Source organism: Lepidochelys kempii, chromosome 5 (assembly GCF_965140265.1).
Source record: "Lepidochelys kempii isolate rLepKem1 chromosome 5, rLepKem1.hap2, whole genome shotgun sequence".
In the NCBI taxonomy this organism is placed as follows: Eukaryota; Metazoa; Chordata; order Testudines; family Cheloniidae; genus Lepidochelys; species Lepidochelys kempii.
The window spans coordinates 42,852,603-42,869,662 of NC_133260.1; the positions used below are offsets into that span (position 1 = coordinate 42,852,603).

Below are 17,060 nucleotides of genomic sequence, written 5' to 3' on the forward strand. Positions count from 1 at the left end.
AGTTCTACTGCACCGTCTGCTGAAAGCAGTATGGCGTCCGCACGGAAAAAAGGCGCGAAACGATTGTCTGCTGTTGCTTTCACGGAGGGAGGAGCAACTGACGACATGTACCCAAAACCTCCCACGACAATGTTTTTGCCCCATCAGGCGTTGGGAGCTTAACCCAGAATTCCAATGGGTGGTGAAGACTGCGGGAACTGTGGGTTAGCTACCCACAGTGCACCGTAGTAAGTCAATGCTAGCCACGGTAGTGAGGCCGCACTCTGCCAACTTACACAAGCACATTATGTCCCCGCTAATCAACTGTATAAAATCAAGTTTCTAAAAATCGACTTCTATAATATCGACCTAATTTCGTAGTGTAGACATACCCTTAGAGTTACCACATTTCTCATTTTGCCCTTCGTGAGAGAGAGACTTGATATTACAATGCACAGCAATTTTTTTCCCTGCATTAATGCATCTTGAAGAGTTCTTGCCTTTTTTGTTTTAGCCAAGCTAGCATTGGAAACTGAGACAGACCTCTGCATATCCACATAAATTCCTAATCCTTCTACATTACTTCGAAAATATACTCCAGTACTGGAAAACAGTCCTAAGTAACACTAACAGAGTAGGACAGGAGTGGACAAACTTTTTGGCCTGAGGGCCACATTGGGGAATAGAAATTGTATGGGGAGCCATGAATGCTCACAAAATTGGGGTTGTGGTGTGGGAGGGCGTGCAGGTTCTGATTGGGGGTGTGGGCTCTGGGGTGGGGCTGGGGATGAGAGGTTTGGGGTGCAGGAGGGTGCTCTGGGCTGGGAATGAGGGGTTTGGACAGCAGGAGGGGGATCAGAGCTGTGGCAGGGGATTGGGGCATGGGGAGAGGCTCGGGGTGCAGGCTCTGAGCGGTGGTTACCTCAAGCAGCTCCCGGAAGCAGTGGCATGTCCCTTCTCCGCCTCCTACATGGATGTGTGGCTGGGCAGCTCTGCATGCTGCCCCATCCGCAAGCACCACCCCTGCAGCTCCCACTGGAGCACCGGAGGGAGCCATTGGAGCGTGTCAGAGCCAGAGTGGGCTTCTGGGAGCCGCGTGGAGTGCCCCCGACCCTGCATTCCAGCTAGAGCGCCGGAGCAGGGACATGCCACAGCTTCTGGGAGCCGCATGGGGCGGCCCGTGACCCAATGCCCTGGCTGGAGCGCTGGAGTGGGACAAGACCCAGACCCCGCTCCCCAGCGAGAGCTCGCAGGCTGGCTTAAAACGGCTCGCAGGCCGTAGCTTGCCCAACCCTGGAGTGGGGGCTTCTTCTTTTTGGATAATTCTTGATTTGATATAACATTCTGAATCTACTCTTATTCTTCCTAATTTAGATCTTTTTTGTTTCCCACCATAGAAATCTTGCTGGTAAATTCCTGAGTTGTGGAGCAGCACCTCCACAGCTAAGGTAATAGAAACCTGACTTTCCCCCACACATGCAACTTTCTCAAAAAGAAATCGGTCTTTCTGAAATCTCATCCCTGGGTAGAAATTTTCTGAGAAGTTTGTGGAAAAAAAATCAGGAACGAAATGTTAAAGTAATGATGCTCACATTCTCCCCCCCCCCTCGCCCCCCATTGACTTTTAACAAAAATTCTTTAACTCTTTTGGTTCATCATAGCTCCAGAATGGCTTGCTCTACCACTCCAGCTGTTTTTGTTTTTCTCTGTCTGTCTGTCTTGCTAGGAAAGTGCTTTCTTTACTGTTTGGGGGGAAAGGGCAGATGCACGTTGAAGACTGCTTGTTTCAGATAAGGAGGGAGAGGAAACTGAAACTGTCCGTTGTTGTTTTGGTCTTTGGTCTGTATTTTAGGCTGGGGAAGAGAAATGTCCTGCACAAAGATCTGTGGCCTTGAAATGTAGAATACAAAATATTTTCTTGGTTTTTATTTTTCCTCCCCTTTTTTTAACTGATCTACAGATTGGCCCATGCTTGAACGGAACTGTTCTCCCATATCTACAGAGCAATGTTTAAAATTATTTTTAAATTTCCAGAAATATAAACTGACTTGCTGCTGACTGTGAACAGTTTGGGGAGGAGGAGATGTGGGAGTGGGAATGTGGAGGGCCAGAAGCTGGAGAAGGGCTAAGGGACTGGATTGCATTGAGTTGTGCTATTCAGACTTGCAATAGAGTTCTGCCAGGAGGCAGGAAAGGAACGGAGACAGAGATTAATGGAGATTTTATAATCCAATAATTTGTTCATACATGAATGTTAAGGGATGAAGTTACAGTTGAGTGCTGTTGTAAATTGGGTGGGGCGAGAGTGAGTGAGGACAGAATACATAAATATGGCGAACAGGCCAGACTCCCTAACGGCTCATTTCTTTTAAAGGTTTGGGGTTTTTTCTTTTTTTTCCCATTTTGAATTTTACAAGCAATCTGGGGGTTTTCTTCCATGGGTTTAGGTATGTTGAAATCCCCTAGACTGCTCTGAAATCTCGACTGGGGATATTTTCTTGCACTTATAGGATGGCTTTGCTATAACTGCTGGGATTGAGCATTTGGTTGAGACAAAGATTGATTAAAAATACTGATTTTTTTTTAAACTGCATTTTTATTTAAATCAGCATTTGTGGAGACTGGACACCACTTCAAAGAAGCATTTGAAAAGGAGATGACAAAGTGTTTTTAAAAAAGGTCCAGTGAGTGCCTGTATATAAATATAAATGGGTGGAATAACATTTACAATAAACCTACTGTTTGTGTATAGTAACTGCTGAGGGGAAGGAGCTGCTTATTTGTGGTGACAAACACTGATAACTCCAATCAACCACATTCATCTGAGTATTTGACTACAGTCAGTGGAGATACATTGTGTCTCACACCTGTTCATTTTAAGTGCACTGTGACTTGACAGACTATGCCTCTAGTAGGGCTAAGATGGGAGAGCTTTACAAGAAAAATTAATATATGGCTGTTCTGAACATTTCTAATCTTACTGAATATCTGAGCTCATACTGTGATTAAACTGATTTGCAACAACCACTTTGCAGCTGCCAAGTATGAATAGGAAGGTGGTAGTACATTTGTCATGACTGATGAAGTGAGTGCCTAGAAGTTCATGTTTCAGAGTGGTCCAAGCTAATGAAAATCTGAAGAGTATAGATAGGATATTGTCTCTTGTTTGCCATAAGGTAACAAATATTGATCTAAATAGGTATGCTGCAGAGTTGCCCCACATATTGAAGCCAGTAACAGTGTCACTTGATTGTATACAGAAAAATTCAAGTTCAACTGCTGAAGTTATTGACGTGTGAAAGAAGCTTGGAAAAACTTCTGAATTGCAATTAAGTGATGGTAAAATATATGTTCTGAAAGTATTATCAGCAGGCTCTAACATCATATTCATGGAAGTTACGTCCATTAATGGCTATTAGCCAGGATGGGTAAGGAATGGTGTCCCTAGCCTCTGTTTGTCAGAGAGTGAGATGGATGGTAGGAGAGAGATCACTAGTTCATTACCTGTTAAGTTCACTTCCTCTGGGGCACCTGCCATTGGCTACTGTCGGTAGACAGGATACTGGGCTGATGGACCTTTGGTCTGACCCAGTATGGCCATTCTTATGTTCTTATCATGCCATTTTTTTTAGCATATTGGATCAATCTTCACAAGTACCTTTACTCTCAACAGGGGAATCAACAATTGCTCTTGAATATGGAGAAGAGGTTTACTCTGGAAGTTAATTTCTGCCAACAGTAATTCAGCTGCAAGTCAAGCTTCTTTCATTTCAGAAAGTTATATTCTTCAATGAAATACTGAAAAAAATGTAACAGTTATTCAGTGGTGATAATCTGAAGTAAATGCCCTGGGAGAAAACTAGGAAGCAATTATGAAAGTGATGTTTCAATTATTAACTGCTACAGCTTCTGGCAATGTTGAAAGGCTATTTTCATAGTTTGGTCTGGTACACCTAAAGATTAAAAATCACACTTGAACAGATAGAGCTTCCAAGTTGATATTCCCTCCCATACATTTTAATTCTGAAAAACTTGAAAACAACCTTGGTTAATTTGAATAGTAGGACTCGGTAGTTCACCTGTGATTTCTGACTATGGGTTGTAATTACTGCATTATGACCAGAGTTGGGAAAGTAACTGATGATCTTCTTTTGAGTGGTGGTCCCTCTCTGTATTCCACATGTGGAAGCACTTCTTAGTAGTGCCCGTTGACCTGCACATCTATAGTGCATCTCCTCGTGCTCCCAGTTTAGGGTATAGGAGGTAGTGCAGGTCAACGCCTCTCCAGTTCCCTCTTACAGCTGCATGGCCCAGGTCGGAACTCCTGTGCCTTCACGTTCATACTTTTCTAAAAGAGTGACTCACTTTTACTTTGTTGTAAGTAGTTGTATATAGTTCTTTTTAGTGTTAGGTAGCTAAGTTAGTATAGTTAGTTTAGTTTTTCTTCTAGTGCTTGTTCATGTCTCTTCCAATCAGGTGTGCGCGTTGCATGCATGACAACTGGAAGATTTTTTTCCCCTAGCAGTATCCGTAGGGTTGGCCTGGGCGCCCCCTGGAGTTGCGCCATCATGGCGCTCCACATTATGCCCTGCCAACCTGACCCCCTGTCAGTTCCTTCTTACCGCCTGTGACAGCTAGCTGGAACTCCCCATTGCTCTTGCCTTGGCAAGCGCATGTTTCGCAGTATTGTGTGTGTATAGTTAGATTCAGTAGTAGTTTCGCTAGTATAGCTAGTTTTCTCAGAAGTTTTCTTTGGGGATTCCCACACACACACGTTTTCCCCAGGTCTAGGGTACGCCTCGGTCCCCGGGCTTTAAGCCGTGCTCAGACTAGGGCAGGTTTATGCCAAGAAGTGACCTGCACATTTCGTGCTTAGTGTCTTTGGGAGGGTCACATTAGAACCCATTGTAAAATCTGTAGAGGGTTTCGCCCCAGACCCTCAAGGACAGAGAACAGCGCCTCCGAGTTCTGTTTGTGGAGGCAGCACTTAAGCCTCAGTCAGACCCTGGCGCAGCAGACCCGGCCCCAAGTGCCACCTCCTTGGTGTGCAGCGCTCTGGCACCATTGACGCATGAGCCAGTGCCGAGGAAGGACTCTCTAAGGACCCTCGGCACCACCACAGAGCTGTGCACAGGTCCCAGGCATTGGTCAGACACCAGTCTCCCTCCCCATGCCCCAGAAAAGAAAGAAGGCCAAAAGAAGGTGCTCTCTGACCAGGTGGCTAGCAAGCCCCCATTGGGTGCCCAATCGGTGGGGCCTCCATCAACTCCTGCCCCAAGAGGGGTCCAGTTGAGTCCGGACCTGCAGCGCTTGCCAGTCTGCCACCACGAGGACCTACAGTTTCGCTCAATGCCAGAAGCATTTGAAGTGGCATCGGACCTCCTGGTGCTTACAGTGCTACCCTCCCCTCCAAGGTGGGAGAGGTTGCTGGTACCGGTTCCTGGCCCAATCCACTCTGTGGGTGAGCTGGCGATTCTGGCAGTGATGAGGGTATCATCCCCGGTGTGCTGACCCCTGAAACCAGTGGCCCGTGTGGGGGAGCCGCTCTAGTCCCGCACATGGCATCACTTACAGATGCCGAGTGGCTCCGCTCTTCCATGGTCTTCACAGTTGGAGACCTCCGAGTCAGAAGCAGCATCTTCGTGCTCCAATAGGAGCAGAAGATCCCGCTCCTCGCCGTGACTGACAGCCCTACTCAGAACAGTGGCCAGGACAGTGGCAGGCTCCTCAGTGGCCCTTCTGGACACCCTGGGCCTATCACCAGAGCCATGGTTCCAGACAGCGTCGGTAGCCTACACATCCTTTGGGCCACCACACATGCCCTCCGCACTGCTGCAGGGGACCCATCCGGCCGCTGCACTGATGTCGATGATCTCTGCACCGATTGCTTCATCATCCTCAGCACCACTCACAGCTCCATCTGCGGCACCGCCAGCTGCACCAGCCGCAGCTCCAGTGTTCCTTGCTCCTAGGAACCCCAGAGGGGCTGAGGACGGAGCAGGCTCTGGTACCAGCCTCCATCTCTTCCTCCTCATCTCCACATGAGGTGGTGGCTGGCTGAGCAACTGCTTCAGCCTTAGAGGACAGGAGGGTCCTACAGCAGCTGCTGAGATGGGTGGCCCAGTACCTGAACATTAAACCTGAGGTGGTGGAGGCCAACCCAATGGTCGACATCCTTTCCCCTCCAGGGCCATCCCGTATCGCACTGCTGCTGATTAAAACCCTCAGCGATGTCATGAAGACACTGTGGCAGACCCTATCCTCATTGCCACCTACCACCAAGAGGTACAAGCGGAGATACTTTGTCCCCTCAAAGGGGTATGAACACCTTTACAAACACCCCCAGCCTGCTTCCCTGATAGTGGACATGACCAACCAGTGTGAGCAACGGGGCTACCAGGGGCCTTCTCCCAAGAATCAAGAGGTCAAAAAACTGGATTTCTTCGGGAGGAAAATCTATTCCCCAGGGCTGTTGCAGCTCCGTATCACTAACCATCAAGTAGTGGTTAGCAGGTACAATTATAATACGTGGGGGGCCATGCAAAAATTTGCAGAACTCCTCCCTATGAACAGTGGTGGCCATGAGGAGTTCCCGGCTATAGGTCTCTGGCCTTCCATACGAGGTGCAGCAGACATCCAGGACCTCCCCTTTGAGGGTCAGTCTTTGTTTTCCAAGAAAACTGACTTTCGTCTGTACAGCCTCATGGACTGTCGAGCCACCTTCAAGTCCCTGGGCTTCCACACCACTGCCACCCAACAGAGGTACTTTAGATCCCAGGCCCTTCAGAGGAATTATCAACCTCAGGGTAGGCAGGAAGGGTCATGCTGGAGAAATAGGAACTCAAGGAAGAGACCTCATCCCGCCTCTGGCCAGGGTTCTGGCCAGTCTAAATCCTTTCTAAGCCCAAAACCGAAGGTGCACCTGGGGGCAATGCACCAGTGCAAAGACTAGATCCATCCACCCCACCTTACCTTTTCGTCCCATTTATCCCCTTTCTACCATGCATGGGCCCGTATTACATTGGACCGCTGGGTGCTCCACATGGTAGAGAGGGGCTATTTACTCCAATTCTCTACCCTCCCGCCCTTCCACCCCCCTTCCCCATCCCTCTTCAGGTACCCTTCTCACAAGCAACTCCTCATACAGGAGGTGCAATCATTCCTGTCGCTGGGAGCAGTGGAAGAGGTTCCTCAGGAGCAGAAGGGCAAGGGCTTCTATTCCCAGTATTTCCTAATACTAAAAGCCAAAGGCGGGCTCAGACCCATCCGAGACCTGCGAGAGCTCAACAAGTTCATGGAGAAACTCACGTTCTGAATGGTCTGCTTGGCCTTCATCATCCCTTCCTTGGATCCAGGGGACTGATATGCCACCCTCTACTTGAAGGACGTGTACTTTCATATAGCAATCACACCGTCCCACAGAAAATACCTCAGGTTTGTGGTGCACAACAACCACTTCCAGTTCAGAGTCCTTCTGTTTGGCCTGTCAGTAGTGCCTCAAGTATTTACCAAATGCATGGCAGTCGTGGTTGCGTTTCTGCGCAGGTACTGCATACAGGTGTTCCTGTACCTCGAAGACTGGCTGATCAAGGGCTGCTCCAGGGCTCAAGAGGAGGCACAAGTCAATTCATCATTGCAACATTCATAAAACTGGGCCTTCTCCTGAACACGGGGAAGTCAACTCTGTCCCCCGATCGGAGGATAGAGTTCATTGGGGCAGTGCTGGACTCAAACCAGGCCAGGGCGTACCTACCGGAATCAAGGTTCCGGGCCCCGGGCGATGACATTCAGAGTCCCAGGCAGTTCCCCACCACCACAGCAAGGAATTGCCTCAAACTCCTGGAACACATGGCCGCTTGTACCTACGTGGTGCAACATGCCAGCCTTAGACTCCAGCCGCTTCAATCATGGCTAGTCTCAGTGTTTCTGTTGGTCAGGAACAGTTTGGACAGGGTTGTGACTTTGCCTCACCCAGTCCTTGACTCCCTTCTGTGGTGGCTCGATCCACAGCTAGTGTGTGCAGGGGTCCCCTTTGTCAGCCCCCAGCCAACTCTCATATTGATTATGGCCGCATCAGACTTGGGTTGGGAGGCACACCGGAGAGACCTCAGGACACAAGGCCTCTGATTTCAAGCAGAGCACACTCTCCACATCCATGTCAGGGAGCTGAGAGTGGTACACTTGGCATGTCAGACTTTGAGCCCACTTGACTGGGAGATGTATATCAGTGATGACAGACAACACCATGGCAATGTTCTGTATCAACACCTAAGTGAGCAGGGAGGACATATTTTGTGCTTGCTAAAGGGATGGATTTTCTTTTCTCCCACCTACCCACCCAGCTCCCTGGTTGTCCAAGCAGCTGCGGAACAGGCATGGCGGCAGTCACAAAAGTCTACTCCTCCAGACAAGGCAGCTGAAAGACTGGACCTGCTGGGCAGGAAGGTTTATTCTTCTGCACGACTACAGTTCTGCATTGCCAGCTATCAGGCTCTGCTAACTAAATATGACTTTAACAACTACAACAGGCTAGCAGAGTTCAAGAACAAGCTGCCACTAGAGCACCAGCAGCAATTCCAGGTGCTGCTAGATGAAGGGCGACTGGTTTCTAAGGTTGCACTTCAGGCAACAGTGGACACAGCCGATATGTCCTCTCGCTCTCTAGCAACCAGGGCCGTTATGTGACGAGAATCGTGGCAACAATTGTCCGGTTTTCCCAGGGAGGTCCAAAATACAATTGAGAACCTCCCTTTTGATGAGAACAAGCTGTTCCATGATAACATGGACGAATCCCTCCACACACTGAAGGCTCAAACCATATTACGGTTCTTTGGTATATATACTCTGGTCCCAAGATGCAGATAGCAAAAACCAAACCTTTCCATCCGTGCCCACACATGCCCTACAATCAGCGCCAGTAAGAGCCCCTCATGTCAGTGACACCCATCACAGCAGCCTCGCTTCCCTGCCTCTGCCACAATCACCTCTTCGACCCTGTCCCAGCAGCAGACCAACCCACAGTTTTGACCTGCAGGTCAAGACGTACGAATCTCCACTGATGCCACCTGCAGCACTGCATACCATCTTTGGGGGCCGTCTTGCCCTATTCGCTCACAACTGGGGCAAGATCACCATGGACAGTTGGGTACTGGAGATCACCCATCACCAATATGACATCGAGTTCTTCTCGTTCCCGGCACCCCAGCCATGGGGACTCATCCCATCAACTGATCCTTCAACAAAAAGCAGATGCTCTGCTCCTCAAGGGGGAGAGAGAGCCTGTCCCACCTCATTATAGCAGGCAAGACTTCTACTCACCTTACTTCCTTATCATGAAGAAGGGCAGAGAGCATCGCCCCATTCTAGATCTTCAGGAGTTGAACACTGTTTATCTGAAAGTCAAAATTATGTATGGTCACACTGACATCGATTATCCCCTCCTTACTCCAGGGAGCCTAGTTCACAGTTCTCAACATGAAAGATGCATACTTCCATCTGGACATTCACCCAGCCCACCACAAGTTCCTCCATTTTCAGGTAGGGCACCAACATTAACAGTTTCAGGTCCTCCCATTAGGCATAGCGACAGCACCATGAACGTTCACAAAGGTCTTTTCTGTGGTAGCGGCCTAGATGTGCCCTTTCGGCTACTCGGTATTGCCCTACCTCGATGACTGACTCCTTGTGGCACTATCAGGACAGGAAGAAATCTCCACAATCCTCTGTCTTAGCAGACTCTTGGCATCCCTAGGTATCTACATCAATGAGGAAAAGTCAATGTTGACACCTTCACAGATGATACCCTTAATTGGAGTGGAACTCAACTCCATTGTGGCCAGGGCTTTTCTGCTGGCAGACTGCTTTACAGCACTGACATCTCTCATCGTGGACATGCATTTCAAACCATGGTCTGCCACTGTCTTTCTCATTGGACATATGGCAGCCTGCACCTATGTGACACCACATGCACATCTCCATGTGCATTGTCTTCAAGCTTGGCTCCTCTCCATCTGCAGACCCAACAGAGACCATATAGACTCCAAGGTCAGCCTTCCCGAGACGGGGCTGTCCTCCCTCATATGGTGGTCTAATCCCTCCAAGGTCATGATTGGCACCCCCTTTTCCCATCCCACACTACAGACCACCACAACGGACACCTCCCTGGTGGGTTAGGAGCCCACCTAGGCCACCACACAACTCAGGGTGTGTGGCTGCCATGGGAAGCCAGGATGCGCATAAACTTGTTGGAACTGCAGGCAGTCTGTTTGGCATGCGAGGCCTTCCTCCTGCTCATTCAATCCCTCCGTGTTCAACTGCTCTCCAAAAACATTGCAGCAATAGTATATATCAACAAGCAGGGTGGTACCCTCTGCTCAGAGTTAATCTGGCTTTGGAACTGGTGCATCAAGAACCACATGACACTTCAAGTCGCCTACCTACTGGGTACCCACAATTCCCTGGCCGACACCTCAGCAGGATGCCTTACCTCAATCCCAAGTGGGAGCTACACAACACCATGCTCATGTATCTCTTCATGAAGTGGGGCACAAAGAGTCCCCCCCATGACACCTCTTTGCTACTGATAAGAACAGAAAGCTGCCCCTCTATTGCTCAGGTGAAGCACTAGGGGAGGGCTCTCAGGGCTGTGCTCTTCTCCTCCCCTGGACAGGCGACCTCCACTATGCCTTTCCCCCCATTTTGGGCCCTCTTCACCTTCCAGTCTTGGATTTGGGTGGGCATAGAGGGTAGACCGTGCATGTTCTACCCTGGTTTGACAAATCCTTACCCAGAGCAGAGAGAATCCACCAGAGCCTGCTACCGAGCTAAATGGAGAGGCTTCACAGCCAGTCACTGAGCATAGTGTCTCTTCCAGTCATCCTCCACTACCTCCTCACCTTGAAGACATAAGGCCTGGTCCTCAATTCTTTTTCAGTTCACCTAGCAGCACTCAGTGCCTTTCTCCCTCCTGTGGATGGAGCCTTAGTGTTTACTACCCACCACTATCTGCCTCATGAAAGGTTTACTCATCACTTTTCCACCAATACTGACTCCCACACCACCATGAGATCTTAGTCTTATTCTTTCTGCCCTCACAAAGCTATCCTTTGAGCCGCAAGCAATATGCTCCCTCTCCTACCTCTAAATGAAAGTGACTTTCTTAGTAGCCATTACCTCAGCCAGACGAGTCAGTGAACTCACGGTCATAATGGCAGACCCTGCATCTCCAATGGATCTTGGGGTGCATCCATGAATCCAGTCCAACATACCCCTGGCTGATAGAATCATGGCACACTCTTCGTGAGTGCAAGCTGCCATATTGGCCTCACTGGCTGAAATGTCCTGGCAAGACATCTTTCGTGCAGCAACATGGTGTGCCATCCACACGTTCACGACACACCTACGCCATCACACAAGCAGCAGTCACAGATGCTGCTGTGGGCCAGGCTGTATTGTAGACCACACTTCATCCACCGGCATCCTCGTACCCACCTCCATGCTGATCACTGCTCGTGAGTCATCCATGTATACAATACACGTAGGAACTAAGAAGAGGTTACTTACCAGTAACTAGAGGTTCTTTGAGATGTGTGGTCTCTATCTGTATTCCACTACCTGCCCTTCAATTCCCTCTGCTTCAGACTGGATTCCATTACAGTAAGGAGGAAACTGGAGAGGCATTGACCCGCACTACATTATATCTTCGGCTGGGAACATGAGGAAAGGCACCATGTATGTGCGAGTCAACAGACACTGCTAAAAAATGCTTCCAGACTCTGGCACATAGCATAGTGCACCCACATGTGGAATACAGTTAGGGACCATGCATCTCAAAGAACCTCCAATTACAGGTAAGTGGCCTTCTCTTTTGGTTCTCTGGCAGTTCTGAAAAAAACCCCAAAAATTCAGATTGTGTTGAACCGAATCCAAACTTCAGTGACTTGAAAAAGTCCATTGCAGATGAAATGAAGTGTTTTGTTCAATCTAAACTGTTTTGTGTCCAGGCATTTTTAAATGACTACACTCACATATAAAATAGTAGTACTGGCCCAGTGGTTAGAGTACTCACCTGAGATGTGGAAGACCCAGGTTTGAATCCACCTACTGGAATCTCCCCATTCCTAAAAGGGTGCCTTAACCACTGTGCTAATGGTTATGCTGGAATGGGTTTCTCCTGTAGAAGCTATATAGTCTCTATAAATAATTAGTCATTGGAGCAGGGACTTCAACTTGGCTCTTATGCCACCTAGGGAACATTTATAGTTTAATTCATTAAAATTGCAATTATAACAATTTTCAAACTAGATTTGAGACTCTGTAAAACTGTGCTTAAAATGGGATTTAAAGACCTTTTGAACAGCAGGTTTTTTAAAACCCTGGACTATTACTGATTTGAAAGCTACACAGAAAACATCATTACTTTGTTTTACCATAACTCAAAATGTTATGGTCAAAAGCAAGAGCATGATCAATTTCACTCCAAAGAAGTCCAGTTATTTAAGACCTAAGCCAGACAATTTTATTGGCAGAGTAGATTTCCTGTGGATTTTATTATTTATTCAAAGCCACTTCAGTCACGCAATCCATTGATTTCCAGATACGGGCACTATGTGAAAATAGATATGGAGACAAAACTTGATAATTATCAGAAATGCTCACATGTTCAGAGCTGGAATAGGTACAGGAACATTGTAGTTGGACCTCAGCTTTTACCACATCAAAAACTGAACCTCCAAAGAAGTTGCCTGATTTGAGGAGGCAATGATGATCCAAAAATGTCTAATCCACTTACTCCCTTTTGGGAGATAGGATTTCTCCTCTCCTCTCCTCCCACTTTGTTTTGCGGCAAATTCTTACAAGCAGGGAAGACATAATGTTGAGTTAATGATAGCAGCAGATACTGGGAACCAGGACTCCTGAATTCTGTGCCAGATTCTGAAAAGGGCTCAGTATGTGGCTTTGATCAATTAATTTAGCCTGTGCCTCATTTTACTCATTTGTAAAACGTGGAGAATAATACATTACAGGGTGAGTTGCTAAATATTAATTAAATGCTTTCAGTTCCTTTACTAAAAGGTTGCTATACATACAAGCGTGAATATTAGTAAAGTATTATGGACCTGATTCTGCTTTCATTGAAGTCAATAGCAAAATGCCTTTGGACTTCAGTGGTGCAGGACAGGCTGTGTGTGACCAAATCTCCTTTAAAGGGAAAGGCCTCGTATATCTGTAATATGGGTATATGTATGGAAATCTTATTTTAGGAAGGGGGTTGGGGAATTTCTGATCTAGTTGCAAGTCATGTAAAGAAAGTTTAGTCTAAAAATGGCAAGAATAATGAACTACTAGCAACCTGAGGCTATGTCTTTGGAAGGTACTTTAATGATGAAGTTATTACTATCAAGAAACCCAGGGAGACAGCCCCTCTTTCTTGGCTAGCTGATCACAAACAGGCTTAAAGGAAGAGCTTCTTAAGATAGAAGGATAAAAAATACTTTTAGCCATTAAAGTTTCTTAAAAGCACCCTGCTGGACTTAAAAAGCAACACTGTTAACCAGAAAAGGCTTTAAAATAAACCACAAAAAGCTGTGAGGAAGATTAGAAATGCTGGAAGAACAGATGATGATTAAAAAGGAATGCAGTAGGCTGAGGAAGGTGTAGACTGCTGGAATTAAGATAACGTTTCAATGCATTTTAAAAAGGGGAATCACGAGAGAATACTTTAATAGGATAACCTAAGTTTGTTATATCTCCAAGTGGGTAGAGATGGAAATGGCCCCAAAGTAGTTTGTTAGTATATCTGAAGTAATACCAAGTTTATATGCTGGAACAGAAATATGGAATTATAAGGAATCAGTATTATATGAACTGTCTGCAAGCATTAGGACATATAGCTACCAGAATAATTTCTTATACTACTACTATTTTGTACTTATCTAGTGCCTTCCATCTGAAGAATTGCAGCACTTTAATTCATCATTTTGATGAATTAAGTCTTATTGAAATCCCAGTTATTTTTCAAGTATTAGCCACACTTTATAGATGGGGAAACTGAGGCAGCAAGCAATTAAGTGACTTCCCCTAGACCATCCAAGAAATGCTAATGATAGTGAACAGCTTCTTTTCCAGGACCACAGATTGCACATCTTTCCAGATTTGGCAAGGGCTGGGCAATGAAGACGATTAGATGGATCCAGGTATCAGTATTTCAGGAGTGTGCGGTACCCAGAGACATTCCTATACCCTACAAAACTGAGCATCAAAGCTCGAGTGGAATCAGGTCAATAACCTGTGTTCCCTCTAAGCTGCGTGGTTGGGCGGCCTCCTAGGAGAGATTCAAGCACTGCCCACTTGATTAGCAGAGCCACGCACATCCGGCAGCATGTTTTCAGGTGCTCCTCCTTCCCACTGCTTTGCAGCCAAATTGCTCCTGCAGCTTCTCCCAGGACCCTCCTGCTGGCTGTGCAGAGCTGGGGGGAAGCAGGTGCTGATATCAGAGTGTTTTCCAGCCCCTGTACCCCATCTCCACAGAGCAGGGGAAAGGGGACAGGGCTCAGGACTTGCGGCAGCTCTAAGGTCTGAACAAGCCTTCTGGTGAGTAACAGCCTTAAAGAGACAGCACATAGTCTCTGAGACTTCCCCAGCAATCAGCACATACAATCTCTCTCACGCATGCACGCAGGCAGAGGTGCTGGAACTAGGGGTGCTGCCCTGGTTTGAAGTGGCTTCCATTATATACAGGGTTTACAGTCTGGTTCAATGGCTCTCAGCACCCCCACGACATACACTGTTCCAACCCTCCTGTGTGCACGCTCTCACACAGTCTGTGTGTCCCATGCGTGCATACAGTCTCTGTGTCACACTGTGTGTGTGTCTTTTTCTCACACACACACACACACACACACACACACACACACACACACACACACAGTCTCTGTATCACACATCTCCCAACACCTACTTAATTATTGTTGTTGTTACTTGGTACTTCCTGCAGTGCACATATATTCTCTGTAATTTTATCTTTCAACGTGTGTTATTTTAGTGTTTTGACTGGTCTATGCATTTCATAATTTTTATTTCTCTTTCATAAAATTTATTACACTTTTATATTTTAATTATTTGACCAGTGAGTTCTAAAATGCCTAACCTGTCCTGGCTGGAGTAATTATCCCTACTGGTAACTTTTAAAAAATATATATCTAGGTTTTTTGTTTCTACTGGTGGTGCAGATTCCGCACATTACCTTGGTGCAAATAACAAAATTTATTCCACACATGGGTGAAAAAATTAAAGGGAACATTATCAACAATCCATGGTGGGGTTTTTTTGGTTTTTATTTTTTTGAGGCTAGTACGGCTGTCTAGATTGTTGTTGTTGTTAATTTAAAAGCTCAGAAGTCCCTAACCTTTGATTGCAGAGACAACCTCCAAATCAAGTGCAACCGATGCTGTGACACTTGTTGAATTTGAGAATGCTGCCATATATAAGCCTTGAGCTCCCAGCATCCTTCACATTTATGTCAATGGAACTACAAGGTATGTGTGGCTTTGAGAATATTGAATATAGGTAGGACATGCCCTAAAAGCAATGAAAATGTATCTTAGACATGACCCATTTTCATAACGTATTTTTCTTCTTTGAGTGATGGTCCCTATTGTATTCCACTGTGGGCTACACATATCACCTGTGTGCCCGGAACCAGAGGATTTGAAAGTAGTGTCGGTTGGTCCACGCATGCACCCTCGTTCACCTTGTGCCTCTGACTGAGGGAATAAAGAGCGGGGTTGACCAACCGCCTCTCCAGTTCCTTCTCACTGCCACATGGTCCAGGTTGGAACCTATCTGTAGCTTCATCCCTGAAGAGAATATTTAACTTTGTTTTAGCATCTTGTACAGTTAACAGTTTTAATGATTCCATAGTTTTAGTGCTGGATTAATCTACAGGGGAACACTTCCCCTTCCCCACCCCATACCCTGTGCGGGTATTGGACTATAGGCTTTAAACTCTGTGCTTCCTGGCCATGATCCTTCTCGGTCACAACAACCTCCAGCGCTGCCTGTATGGCTTTGGGGAAGCTCACACTGCAGTGAGGTGTAGTATTTGCTGCTCATTCCCCAGCCATACCCGAGAAGGACAGGAACTCCACCTTTGGAAATGCCTCATGGAAAAGACCATATGGCCTCCATCAGACCCAGGCTGGGAACTCCCCGCCCCCTATATTGACCTGATTCAGCAAGAGGTAAGCCTCCTGCTGCTAAGTCCAACGCTGGTGCCAGAGAATCTACCCTCAGACACCCCTGGCGGAATCTTCTCGGGAACACAGGAAGCACTGTCATAATGAGACCAAGTCTTCCTCCAAATCCACTTCAAAGAAATCTGATTTGGCTCTGAGCAAGCCCAGCATCTCAGTCCAAGCAGACTTAGTACGTTTTAAGTCCCCAAGGCTTAACAAAAAAGCCCATAAACATCAGGATCCATTGGTACCAGAATGTGATCCACTGGTACTGTCACCCTTGGCACCTCCCAACCCTTGGAATCCACTGGCACTGATTAAGACCATTCATCGCCTATCCGTGGCACTGTTTTCAACAGTACTCTCTCTGGCTCCAGTGGTCTAAGCAGAGACAACCCCTTTCACACCAGGAAAAACTGAATACCATGCCACTTCATAGGACATCTTTGCACTGTTGGATCCAGAATCCCTTCCATAGGGTCCATTCCTTTCCAGCAATATCATAACACTCAGGAGAGTCAACCACTTGAATACATTTATCGCCTGTTCCTTCCTCGAGTTACAACTTCCCTCCAGCCGCACTGATGGTACCATATCCGGAACAGGTATTAGCTTTCTTCTCATCGGGAGATTCTGAACCACCCAAGGAGTCTTCATTTTCTTACCCTATGTAGCCTCAACTGCCCAAAAGACTTACACAAGCTTGGGACAAACCCTTGCATTTAGCTCAAACCCAATTTTTTCAATCTTCCCTCATAAGTCATGTTTTCTAGTGCTTTAATCATATTTATTGCTCTTCTCTGGACTTTCTCCAATTTCTCCACATCTTTCCTGAAATGTGGCGCC

The 17,060-nt window shown here is 46.9% G+C and overlaps 1 long non-coding RNA gene across 1 annotated transcript in view; it reads right to left on the bottom strand.

Annotated features, from left to right (window-relative positions):
- The window catches only part of LOC140911317 (uncharacterized), a 45,629-nt gene that overhangs the window by 14,225 nt on the left and 14,344 nt on the right, over positions 1-17,060 (bottom strand). The window contains exon 2 of the long non-coding RNA XR_012158903.1: positions 9,298-9,371. This is a non-coding gene — a long non-coding RNA (uncharacterized lncRNA). The remainder of the gene's footprint in view (positions 1-9,297; positions 9,372-17,060) is intronic.